Here is a 13610-nt window from a genome sequence, read left to right as displayed (position 1 = left end):
GAAAGAACCCTGTGGATGTGTTAAATTAGCTAAAGTTAATCTTACTTACTCAGTCACTTAGTTATCCATTAGCCATTGTTTGGTGGAAAGTTGGGGACGAAAATCTACTTCTTGAGAATGTGATAAGGAAGGGAGTGGTTGGACAAGTGGGAGGATTACCAAGAGCAAACGGTGTCCAGAAAATTGAGGAAGAGATAATTTCCAGAAGGAAAGGGTGGGTCAGATGCATCCCCTTTGACAGAGAATCCAAGTAAGATAAGTCCAGGACACGGGCAGTGATGGGGAGGTAACTGGTGCCTTTCAGGAGATGTGCTTAGGGGGAATGGTGTGGACTGGCTTACAGAAGCTTGAGGAAGACTCTTTTGAAAGAGGAGGGGGGTGTGTGTTTGTGAGAGATAAAGGGGGTGATGTATGAATTCACCATTAATACCGTCAATTTGTAACTGTCCTTGGACAAGTTACTGGATCATTCTGGGCCTCGATTTCCTGGCCTGTAAAACAAGGTTGATAGTAGCAGCTAGACAATAAAATGAGTGTTAACTCATGTTGTTGAGCAACCGGTTTCCAGAACTTTTTCATCTTGCAAAACTGCAACTCGCCACCCATTCAACAGTAACTCCCCGTTTCCTCCATCCCTTCGACCCCTGTTCCTGGGACTTAGGTTTAGTGGTCAAACTCGCGGGAGTGGAATCGTACGGTGGTGGTCTTTTTGTGACTCAGCTATTTCACTCAGTATACGGTCCTTATGGTTTCCTTGCGTTGTAGCGTGAGTATGGACCTGTCCTCCAAAGGAAGGAGACATTGTTTTGAGGGCTGAGCGATACTTCATTGCGTGGATATTACCAGATCGTATTCATCCGTTGGTCTGTTGATGGTTATCTGTGTTGTTTCCACCTTTCTGGCTGTGGTGGCTAATAGTGATACAAACATGGGTGTACAGAGAGCTTTTTCTCTTTTAAGCAAGGGGTGTCGACTTTTCTGCTCCTTGTGAGTCATAACTGGTGCGAGGGCGGGTGTAGGAACAGGCTATGCATGGGAGATGGAGTGGCTGTCAGAAATGTCTGGAAGCCCACTAATGGAAGGAAACAGAGCTCAGAGACAAAGGTCTTTTTCCTTTAGAACTTAGGGAGTGCTGTTCCCAAGAGTGTCGTGATTGTTGCATTTCTCAGTAGACAACGGAAGGGTCCATTTTCAATTTCTTCTTTAAACTTGAGTGGCTGAGACACCTCAGATGCGTTTCCCATTGTGTTGGTCTATAAAAATGGTTTTCTTTCTTTCTTTTTTTTAGTTGTTAAAAATGCTTATTTACTTTTGAGAGAGAGTGCGAGAGGGGATGGGACAGAGAGAGAGGGAGACACAGAATCAGAAGCAGGCTGTGGGCTCTGAGCTGTCAGCATGGAGCCCGATGTGGGGCTCGAACCCACAGACTTGAGAGATCACGACTAAGCCCAAGTTGGCTTCACCAACAGAGCCACCCAGGTGCCCCAAACGTTTTTCTTTATAGTGGTTTTTTTTTTTTTTTTTCTGGGCAAGACAACAATGATACACCTTCTCGACAGGTGAAGAGAATGTGACAGACCTCCTGCAGTGAGTTCATGGCCAAGCTTGTGTTGCTCTGGCAGCTGGGCATGGGGTCCCCAACCCCCACTGTGCCATGTCTCTTACTGGTGGCCTCCAGCCTCTCCTATGTACATCTTGCTCCTTTTCTCCCTAATAAATGACATAAGAGCAAAAGTTGCTGTAGTGTCTTGTGTTTTGTCTTTACTGAACTTGTAAAAATGTTGCTGTCTACACTCGAAGGGTAATAAACTCTAAGTCTGGAGTCCAGGGAAGGGAGTCCTTTACCTGATCAAAGGTAGAATCCTATTAGCCACATAGTTGATGATTTTCTAGGAGATGCTTCAGGCCGGACATAACTCAGCCACCAGGAAGTAGGATAATCCCTGAGACTGGTAATGTCAAAATTGATTCAACTTTGCCAAGGGTTTCGGAGCAAATGATCTCAGATATTTCTCGTGTGGCTTGATGTCGAATAAGCTGTGGAGTAGTGAACCAAGTAGATGGGAACTGTCATTTTGGGCTGAGAATGGAGAAGAGGAGAAAAGAAAACCTAAAGGTTAACTTTTTATGGTCTGTTTAGCCATAATGGATGCTTTTTCTCACCTCATCAGATGGTAGATTTGTGACTTGCCCACCTCCCTCCCACACTGAAATTTGTGGAGAACACCCCCATGTTCTCCTTCCACCCCAGCTTCTAAGGGTCTCCGGCCGCACCTGCAGATGCCCATCCCTGGTTGCCGTCTGCTCTGGGCCACACGCTCACCCCTCGGATCCCTTCTTTTACCCGGTGCCTGTTCGCTGTACAGCCTTAGCTGCCTACAGAAGTGACAGTCTGTTGATGTAGAAAGGGTGTTGGGCAGTTCTGCTCCATCTGTGCCAGAGTTGAGCCTCAGCAGAGCCTTCGTCCCCCTTCTCTGGGGAAACTGAGGCTCTCTGAGCTGGAAGGCAATTGCTTCATGTGAGAACTGAAGGTTCTTCTTAGCAGAGGTTGCTTGACCACTGAACACAGAAGCATCAACTTCGGGAACTTACTGGGGTTCTCATTTCACATTCGGCACGAGAGTCTGCTGGTCTCTGGCCCAGGCGCTTCAGGAGTTTCACTATCAAAATGTGAAATGCTTCTTGGATGTTCAGGAAGATGTAGGCCTGCTCTGGCTGGCTGTATGCTCAACCTAATCTTTGAGTTCTGATGGGATGTCCTCCCACTCCAAAAGCTAATATTTGAATGTTTTGATAGGCTTTGAAATGTTGGTCTGCAACCCAAATAGAGAAGTGACTTTGCCAGAATAACAAGTGTGAGAAACCACTGGGTCCGGGGGCTGAAGCCAAGACTCCAAATCGATCGCCAGGACTTTTTTTCAAAAATTGCGTAAAAGTCTGCTCTCCGGGTCAACAGAGCAACACTTTTCCTCCATGTTAACAGTTTTGGTGGGTCAAGTTTTAAAAAGATTGTCCCTGCCTTGACTTGGGGTAGAGGATTTTAATTCTGAATCCTGGGATTTTATGAAAGAATGGGAGAAACGGGTGAGGAAACAGAGCAGAGAGGAAGAAGAAGGTATCCTGGGTTAAAGGCAAAGGGTTGCCAGGTACCCAGGACGGGGGGGAGAGAGGGCAGAATGCTAAGCAAGACAAGCAAGATGCTGCTGTCTTTCTCCCGCAGATACGTGTTGCTTTTACCTGGTTGATGGTGCAGATGATGAGAAAATCAATCTTGAGAATACGATCCGCTAAAGGAAGCCAGGCCTCAACATTGTTCACTTCAAAATGGACTAAAAAAAAAAAAAAATCCGTGTGTTCTGATAGGTTTTCCGACTTCCTTCTTGTTTCCTCAGAACTCTAAACTGCCTTTGGTGGTGGTCCGGTCCACACTAGTTACAAGCTTTTCTCCTTAAATAAAACTTTTGATCCATTCTCCACTTGGACTGTGGTTTACCTGCTTAGCAGATGATATCCTTGGGGACTTGATCACAGTATCCCTGTACGAAACAAATTTATGCTAAGGAGTTAATAGGTGTTGTATCCAGGGGATGTGATATGTTCGGCACTAAGCCATGGGTAGGGATTTGGGTATTCTCCCGAGCAGCCTAGAAGAGAGTTCTAGAATAGCAGGGCGTCTTGGTGCTTCTGACATCTTGTACGTATTGGCTGAGTGAGCCATATTTATGTATGTATGGTTCTGGCCATATTTAAATACACTTAATGGAGTAAGAAGTGTTTCCTTTGAACGCATAGTTTTCTGTTACTTGACTTTAGAGATTCTCATTAAATTTTCCAGGTGGAAAAGACCAACAGTGGTGTCTATCTAAAAATCACAAATTGATATATATGTATGGTTTGTTGCTGTCTTGGGGTGAGAGAAGGTTTAAAAAGGAAAAACTCCTGAAGCTGTGATTCTCACAAGCAAGAAAAGCTGGGGCCCAATGATGCCCTAGGGTGAATGAAACTGGCCACATGTTGGCCTTCTCAGGTCACTTGTTGGTTTGGTGATTCGCCCCCGCCCAAGACATCAAAACTATGTTCTTTCATCAAGACCTCGCCCAGTCAGCAGACCAGGTTTGGTTCTTTTTAGGTGGCATCAGGCTTGGAGTTAGTATGAGTCAGCAAATGGACAACAGCAAATGTTCAGCCACCTTCATGGTGTCAAGCCTAGCAAATTGGCAAATTAGACGAATATGCCAAATGTGTAAACAAGTCTGCCTGAGCCAAGTATTCCAAATGGGGACAGCAGCTGTTGGTTCTGTCTTTAGAAGATCAGAAGGGGCATTTCTATTCTTAATCTGTTATTGCCCTAGGTGGGGAAATGGCAGCTGTAAGATTTATAGATGGACGGCTCTGGGATAACAAATTCCCTCTTTGAACTTTTCAGCTCCAAGAGCTTCTCCTTATCTAACAAGACAGAGATACAGAGACCTATTTATACTTCCTTCTAGAATTCTTGAGCCATTCACAACATCAGTGGTAGGCTTAAATTTTTTTTTTGGGGGGGGGGTGGGTAATTGATATGAAAGTACCCCTCAGTAAACCATGATCACTTTCAGAAAAGGTTCTCTTCAGCTGCATTTTAAATGCTATTCATACTGGTAACTGGAGTACAAAACTCGTAAGAGTCACACTTTTTTGCAGTCTGGGCTTAATTAGACCTAAGCGATGCCTGCAGGGTAATGGAAAACTCGACTCCCTCCTCTGTTCCTCCTTCCCACCAATTCTTTGAGTCTGTATACTCTGCCTTCTAACCCTGTTCCCCAAACTTCCCCTTTAAAAAGTTATAAAGACAGTAACCACCTTCCAAGGAATAAGACTGTCTAATGGAAGGGAGTATCTGTGATTCATTATTTAGTGCTGAACTTGATGGGGGGAACCTTTCCTGGTAAATCAATAAAACCAGTCTTATATCTGGCTCCCGATAACCGAGTGGCAGGTTGAAGGGACTTGTGACCTCGTGGGTCATCTGCTTTGATCAAGAGATATTGGTAAACCACTTGGTCTATGAATCTTTTCTGTAATTCCATAGCGTCAGGACATTTCCATGGATATTTTATTTATACAGAGTAACAAAACCGAAATCTCAAACCACCGTTTATAAAACCCACAAAGTGCTGGGCTATCATTTGGGCTGTGGACTCTAAGCTCTTTCCTGGTTGTATTTTGCGTGGTGGGTGAATGTGTGTCTGATGGGGATGCATTTTAAAGGCAAGACCGATGTAAGGATATAATTTAGTGATGTTTTGCTGAGTGCCCACCTCTGCATGTCTTTTCACATATTTTACTTTTTAAACAATATTTAGGTAAACTTTGCCTACTTGAGGCAGGCCCAACAACTTTGGGACTGTTGCAAACCTACGTAATCAATGTATGTCTCTTATGGCATTAGCCATTCTTGGTAAAATTTAGGACTGCTTTGTTGACTATGTAGGACTCTGTGTGTACTTAGCACATGAGCCAACTAAATGCCATTAACTGAGCTGTCCTTACTTTGGCTTATGCCCGGCCCCAAAGTTAAGTTTTCATATCGAAATCTAGCTTTAACTACTACTTTAAAATCTATGCCTTTTAATTTTAGATACCAAATATGGCAGAGTTATTCAGGTGGCCAAGTAGACTTTTTCTGACCTTGAATGTGGTTTACTGGTATTACATTAAAAAAAAAAAAAAGTCAGTATTTGCCGTTTTAGGATAGCATAAGCCTGTGAGATTTTCCAAAGATCATTTTTAAAGTCTGACATGCAGCTGCTTGACATCTACATTTTTAGCCAAAAGGCGTCTTCCTTGCATTTGGATTTAAGTGACCCAGGCATGCAGTGCAGGGAATAGTTGGCTGTGGGTTAATCTTTGGACACTTCATATCTGACAGGCACCAGCATCTGTGGTTTATATTGCATTGTTCTTTAGATCTAGAAATAACATTCTCCTGAACCCGATGACAGTCAGGGGAATGTTTACTGAGATTGGTTTTCTTCCATTTGCATGGTTTAAAGCTGGAGGTAAAACAGAACACAACTGTGATTTAAAAAAAAAAAAAAAAGTCATTCAAAAAATAATTCTTGCCACTAGTCCGGTTGAAATAATCCCAGGAACTCGTGTTTTGTGGTGGATTGTTTATCAAGATGGATTCTTTTGTTGAGTAATACATTGTATCCATGTACTTGAACATGGATGCCAGCTCTGTGTTAACATAGGCTTATTAGAGAAAGTGTATTTTTGTCTGCATATACATACAAGCAAAGGCATTATTAGTGTTTTTCAACAGCACAACCAAAAAGTCAAAGGAGATACTTTCGTTTTAATATCATGTTAATGGAGTGTGGATAAGAGGGTCCTTTGTCGAAAGTTGAGCTGACCACATTTCATTTAAATTCGGTCAAAGAGCTTTTGGCCCTACAATGTAGGGCATATAATCTTATTAGAAAGCTCTTTAAAATCAATGAAAAATAAAACAACCCTTAAAAGTGGTAGCACCGAGTTCATTCTTGAAAAAACAAAATCTATTTTCAATTACAGTAGTCTTTTAAGTGTACCACGGTGGTTTTTATTTAAAAAATGCTTTCATCCAATACATTTGCTGCTGTCCTTTGTTCTCAAAAGAAATTCCTTTTCTCAGCCATTTCAGAGCTAATCCTTGGGGCAGCCATTTTGCTGAGAAGCAGTTACAGAAGCTGTCTGTCAGCCCGGTCTGGTTCTTGCCGAGTGTCTATATGCATTCCTAAATGCCTGATGTGAGCTTCAGTTCCACATTTTTTGAATGAAATAAAATTAAGGTCAGAAAGTCAGATATAAAAAATCTTACAGACAGAGCTCTCATTAACATCTACTCCTCAATCTCCAATCTAGGAGCTGGGAGACCATTGTACTGTTATCATACTGATACTGAGCTGATAGAAAATTTGATGAAACACACTGGCAGTTGTGAGGGGCAGCTGATAATAAATGGGACAAACTCAACAAGAAAGTTCAGTAAAATCTGCAGGAGGTGTTTTCTGTCCTTTGGCCCTGTTCCGTTGGCTGTTGGCTTTTGCTTGGCAAGAGGAAAGCATTGTTCTTACTTTCCCAACCAGAGAGATTTTAATGTGCTTAAACGTATTGGCTGTGCTCTTCTCTCACTGCCTTTCCCCAGCGAGACAGATAAATAAAAGCAATGAGCTGGTGTGTTGAATAGGAAAACCCACACAAACTTATAAAAGTCCCAGAAACCTGAAAAGTTTTTTTGTTTTTTCCATACTCCAAATAAAAGCCACCTCTTTGATTATTGAAAACTTCTTTCTGTTCAAGGCATGGTAAATATAAATGGGCAAGTAGTCTTAGAAAACAGGTTCGCGTCAATTATTTTTCTGTAGAATTGATACTGTGTTTTGATTCTTAACCGCTTCTATGTGAATTTAAGAGTTCTTCTGTGTAATTAGGTAGCCTCTTAAAACTTACGATTGGTCATGTTTCTGCCTTGCCAAATTTATGAGAGGAAAGTCATGCTAACAACAGGGCCAATTCCACTAATTAAAGTCATGCCTAAGTGGGTTAACATGATATAGATGTTTGCTTTTAATAGAGCTTAGGAAGGGTACTGAGTCCTGAAACGTTCTGTTTGGAAAGCTTTGCTCTATAAAACTTGCCTTTAACACGGCTGATGACTCTGAATTACAATGACAGTCTTGCTGGTGTGATGTCTTTTTTGAGGAGAAACAACGCCGGTTTGCCTGAGTATTCTTATTTTTCAGGTATGAAGATGCCTGTCTTCTGGGCATGGCATTTCTGTCTACCTGTCTCATCCGCTGTGTTTTAGGTGCGAATCATGGTGCCACAGTGAAAGACAGATTGATGGCTTGGAGGGGCATTTGTGTGTATGATTAAGGGTTGTAAGTGCTGGACTCGCAAGATTTACCTCCTTCCTGTTCCATTGGGGATCGTGGAGGAACGTGAGTAATGGGATAGTCGATAACACCGCAGGCCCCTCATGAAGAGACCTCTAGTCAAAACAGGAAGATAACAACTCAGAAGATTTCAAATAGAATAAAATTTTTGCTACTCTCTGGACATACCATTTCAGTGCAAACTCCGAAACTCTGGAAGTCTTGAGAATTTCCCTGTCTTCCTCCTTTTTCAAGATTTCCATTAAAAAGGCTAGTGTGCCAATACTGGTTAAATTATGTAGGTACTCTTAAATTCGGTGTACCTTTGCCCCATGCTTTTTATTTTTTGATATTCTTAGGTTGTTGAGATGTCAAGGAAATGCAGTGCCCTAGTTATAGAACGGGAGGAATTTTTGTGAGTTCTTATTGAATGTTGGAAGTGTAATGACATATTTTGGTACTGTTATCTTTTTTTGGAGCTTACCAATAATTAGCCTGCGTTTTTTAGAATCTTTCATTTTTATTTCCATGTGCTTCAGTCTGGTTTTGAAGTGATGAATCAGGGGATTGGGTGGATAGAGTTTATTCCCAACTGGGTGTGTGTGTGTGTGTGTGTGTGTGTGTGAGTGATATGTATATTTAGGGCAAAAGGGCTTAACTAGTCTTGGAGAAGCTTTATCCTTTTTTTTTTTTTTTTTTTTAAATTACAAGCAAATACAGAAGTAGAATGGGGCATCTGGTAATGTTCAAATGGCTTATTTCATCACCAGTGACTCTAGATACAGGCTTCTGTGCTTTGTTTATTTTCATGTTCTTTACAAGTGGCAGATAGTGCATTGGGAACAGAAATCATCCCCAAATTAAGGTATATTCTCACTTTGGAGTTGCTTATTTCTGAGAGATTTCAGGTACAGCATACTGTGATGGGATCTTCTGACTTGTTGGTGACATTAAATTCATGCAAAGTGAATACCACAAGTGATAATTTTGTTAAAAATACTAATTTTACATTTGACTTTGGAATGTCTTAGTAGTTGGCGGTATAGAGTTCTTATATTAATGATTGAGGTAAAACGGGAAGAGTTCCAAGCTCTTCGTTTTCTCCTATCTGCCCGAGGTGACTAACACATTCCCATAAATAACAGGTACCCTTTTGAACTGCGTTCAGGTTCATGAGCTATAAATATTGATGGCCTTGGACATTCCTTGGTATGTACATGGTTCAGGAGGCACAGTATCTCCAGATAACTGAAAGCAGGTGAGCGGGTGGGTTGACAGCTGTGGGCTCTCACTGATTCCCATAATTCAGGGGGACCCTTGTTGGAACCCTGTCTCTAGACTTTGTGCAGGCAGAATGTCTACTGAGCAAAGTAAACCACAAGTTCAGGTCTTCTGGTCATTTCTGTAGCTAAATCTCTTGGGGTTGGACCCATGTTACTCTGGTCTTCTATGATGTTTTCCAGGACAAAGAATAAATGAGTTGGTCCCGTCACCTCTTGAAAAGCAGGGACTCCAGGATGACTACCAGGGTGCTACTGAGTAGTAGCTAAGTTCTCTGGAGCTGGAGTTCTCAGGTTCAAATTTTGGCTCTACTGCTTATTAGCCATGTCACCTTAGGCAAATTATTTGACCTCTCAGCCTTCATTTCTCCAACTACAAACTGGGGACAATAATGTGTTAACATTTAATGACCAATATCCAGTTGGGACTTAGCACTTCAGTGAAGATGTCTTCAGTGTCCATCATTAATGAGCTTCCATGTATCTTGTGCCCATGGAGTTGACCCACAAAGCTGAAAAGTCCTGTTGGGCAGGGTGGGGGGGTGTTCTCTCTTGGGACACCTGGGTGGCTCAGTTGGTTAAGCGTTGGATTCTTGATTTCAGCTCAGGTCATTGTGTGAATTCCAGTCCTGTGTCGGGTTCTGTGCTGACAGCTTCAGGAGCCTGCTTGGGGTCTTCCCTCTCATTCCCCGCCCCCCGCCTTTCTCTTCCCCCTCTCCCCCCCCTCCATCTGTCTCCCTCCCTCCCTCTCTCAAATAAACTTTAAAAAAATTAAAATCTCTTTGCAGGTTCACTCTCCTGAAGTATGTATTTTGTTTCATGAAAACCATTTATTAAAAACAAAAAAGGATCTAGCACCCTGACTTGGCAAAAAAATGGCCCAACAAGTTTTATGTTGCTACTGGTTTTAAAGTAATTTTTCTGGTTTTATGCAATGTGTGTATTAGAAATGGGAATATTAGAAAACTTGGTTCATTGTATTGTCAAGCATTATTGGTAGCCTTAATTTATACATCCATTGTGCTGCAATTTTGGTTGCAAACTAGGCCCTGCAGGGATCATTATAGCACTTGAGGGGATCGAATTACTGCACTCTGTTGTGGGCACTTTTTTCACTAAGAAGTATGGGCATCATGAGATGGTACTTACCCATCTGTCTGTTGAAGCATTTATATGTCTATTACCTGAGCACTTACGCGTGCCACTGAGCAGGGGGGGGAGGGTGCTTAAAATGGAAAAGAAAGAAAAATTGAAAATAAAATACCATGATGGAAATAAGAGAAGCCTCTCGAAAAGAGTACCTAAACTGTTGTTAAAGACAGCTTGAATAGCCAGTAGCAAAACCATTCACTATTGTCTTGAAAACAAAGCCCAATCCACAGAGTGGAATCTGAAGTGCCATTCTGGAAATTTTCCAGGAAAGTCAAGCCATGCAAGCTTCTAGATCTCAAATTCAAGGGGAAAAAAAACCCAACCCAATTTACAAAGTAACTTCTTACATTGATTGCGTGCTGTCAGTGTTTGGGTAGTTCTTAAGACATTAACTGATTAAATTCTTCAGTATATGTGGTCATAATTACGGCCTCCTCTGTTTGGAGCTTCTAGGTTTGTGTTATTGACACAGGAGACATTCACTAAATGAGGAGGAGGGAACAGAGTGGAACATTTTGCCCCCAGCTCGATCTTTTTTTCAAAAAAAGAACAGAGAGGAGTTGAATTCAAGTGAAATCCTACTTACTGATTGCCTGTGCTTTATAGCATTTAATAAACTGTACTATCACTTAAAAACACTTAAAGATACTTTAAAATTGGTAGTGAAATAAAACTTAAACCATTTTTTGTAAAGTCTGTGCTATATTCTCATTCCCCTCCCTCCCCCCCCCCCCCCCCCCCCCAATATATTAATAAAACACTCCTTCTGCCTAAGTTTCTCTTTCTGGTCGCATCAGATAAAAATACTCTGCCCTGGTGGGGAGGGATGATTTCAGGTTCACCACTGGGCTCCTTGCCCGCTATTGTGTACTGTGCTGTGGGCCTTAACACTTTGGAATTCCCTTGGAACGTAAGACAAAGTGTCCTCTCCAACAGCAACCCCCCCCCCCCCCCCGCCCCCATCAGTTGTCCTAAGTTTTTCCCTAGGCGGCCCCCACCCCTTAAGGACACTGCTCTTTCACCATATGGTTAAACACGGGGGGCTGGTCTTCCATGGTTCTTTGTGTCTGTGAATGCTTGAACGCCTTGTGGGCTAATGACTTGGGAGGATTTCGGGGGTGATAGGACTGCAGAGATAGACTCTAACATTTTATAGATGGCAGAAACCGAGGCCCAGAGAGGTGAAGAAATTTGCCCGAGACCATTCAGCCAGCCAGAATCAGGGCGATGCTTAAAATGAGTACCATTTTGATTTTTCCACTGAGCCCTGTCAGGAGGAAGGTACACACTAGGATGCTGGGCTCTCTCATGGTTAAGGGGTTTGCAGCAGACTGAGGGATGAATGAAGAAGGGTGTGGAGATAGAAGAAGGAAAAAAGGGTTTGCTTGAGGTTGTATTGAAGGGATACCCTTTGGCAAGGAAGCAAGAATATTCTTTCTCTGATATTATAAGGGGAAAGGAAGAGAGTAAAAACACGACGAATATCAGATTTTTAGTGGTTGTTTACCTTCTCCTGAACCTGGAACAAGGAAGATTTATTCATGAGATGATTAAGGGGAATGGAGTCTGGACAATTTGTGGCTCTACCTTCTTGCCTCCTTTGGTCCCTGCTACTTTTGGCCAGAAGAGAAAGCAAGGAAAACGCTTTTTCCAGATCTGATAAATGCAGAGATCTCAAGGCAAACCCTTGGTTGGCTCCCATCCTGGGGTAAAGCCATACTATCTGATATTAGCTGGCTTTGTGTCACCGTGTCAACCAAAATAGAAGGTGTGTTGCCATGATTTTTTTCCAGCCATCTCTGGGGTCAGCAGGAGGGAGCTCTTGGGGTAAGTGTATAGTCTGTTGTCATTCAGAGGCTTAGCCTGTCCGTGAGCGTGTGTCTTAGCCTTTTCAATGGGTAGTTTTAAATGCATGTGGAAAACCTGACTTTGAGTTGTAACCGGGGGTATGGCTTTGGCCTGATCTGTGCTTTCTCACGTTCTTAAATTCACTCTTGTCTGGGCAAGTGTGGAGGTCTGGTGTTCTGGTTTCCAGGAGTCTATTTTGGTGATTGTTTGAGGAACCTGGGGGAAAGACTTAGCTGAGTTGGACAAGAAATCTCTAAACAGATAACCACCGGTGGTGCCTTATACAATCAAAGCAATAACTGTGTGTTAAATGTATGTACCTGAGGAAAACGCTTACGATAACAACCAAGGGTTATTGAGTGCTTACTATGTGCCATGAACCATTCTAATTACTTGACGCATCTTCACAAGACCTGAATTGTGAAAATGCACGTACCTCCCATGCTTGTGTAAGAGCTTGCAAAGCGATAGAGGAGTGTTTATATAAACCAAATCCAAAACGTGTCTGTGACTCGAGTGGAGGCAGATTTCAAGGAGAAGCATGCTGACGATCATTTGGGTTATTCTACAATTGAACGCCTCCTGGCATCATAATGGCAACCTAGGGAGACTTGACTGTGTTAAAAGGGAAACGAGAACCAGAAGAGAATTGACTGACCCACATCTGTGTGCCACAGTGAGTGTGTGAAGCGGCACCAGGAACTCCATGGATGGGGGTTGGCAGCAGCAAGAACAGGTCGTGTGGGCCACAGCTCAAGTGACATCATTGGTGTCTCAGCAGCTAAATTCGTACATTGGGCATCGGCACCTTTGACATTGGTTCTCCTAGGCAGATAACGCTGCAGGGGACTGAACAAGAGAGGAGGGAGGTGGCAGATACCATGTGACGGATGAGAAGACGGTGTTGCTGAGCTCCTCATCTCCTGGGGGGTCCGTGACACATACATGGCGAGGGTGCCCGGGACAGGAGGAATAATTAAAGAGAAAGGAAATCCTTAGTGGTAATTCTGCACTTGAGTTTGGGGTGTGCTTTGGGGAGCTTTATGAAGCCCAGGAGGTACCATCTAGCAGGTGTGTGTGCCTCAGTATTGGCATGTGGTGATAGTAAGAGAATTGACCTTTTTTTTTTTTTTTTTTTTTGGCTTTGTCTTAACATAAGGTGCTCACAGCAGAGCCTGTGAGCCATTATCTAAGTGCTAGATCCAGTGATGAAGAAAGAATAGCCGTCTGTTCTTTAGATTAAACGGGAGGAGGCATAAGCCACCGCACCTAGAATCCAGGGAGGTTTTGTTTTCCTCCTCAAGGAAACTTATCTTCTTGAGGAGTTAATTACTTTGACAATCCTGCATATCTTCAGTCTTGGTGTCCAATTCCTATCTATCCATATGTAGCCAGCCCCAGATTACATTTTATGAGCTCTTCTCCAGTA

Source organism: Neofelis nebulosa, chromosome 6, assembly GCF_028018385.1.
Source record: "Neofelis nebulosa isolate mNeoNeb1 chromosome 6, mNeoNeb1.pri, whole genome shotgun sequence".
Lineage (NCBI taxonomy): Eukaryota > Metazoa > Chordata > Mammalia > Carnivora > Felidae > Neofelis > Neofelis nebulosa.
The sequence above is the reverse complement of the archived record's forward strand: the minus strand, read 5'-3'. Positions refer to the sequence as shown.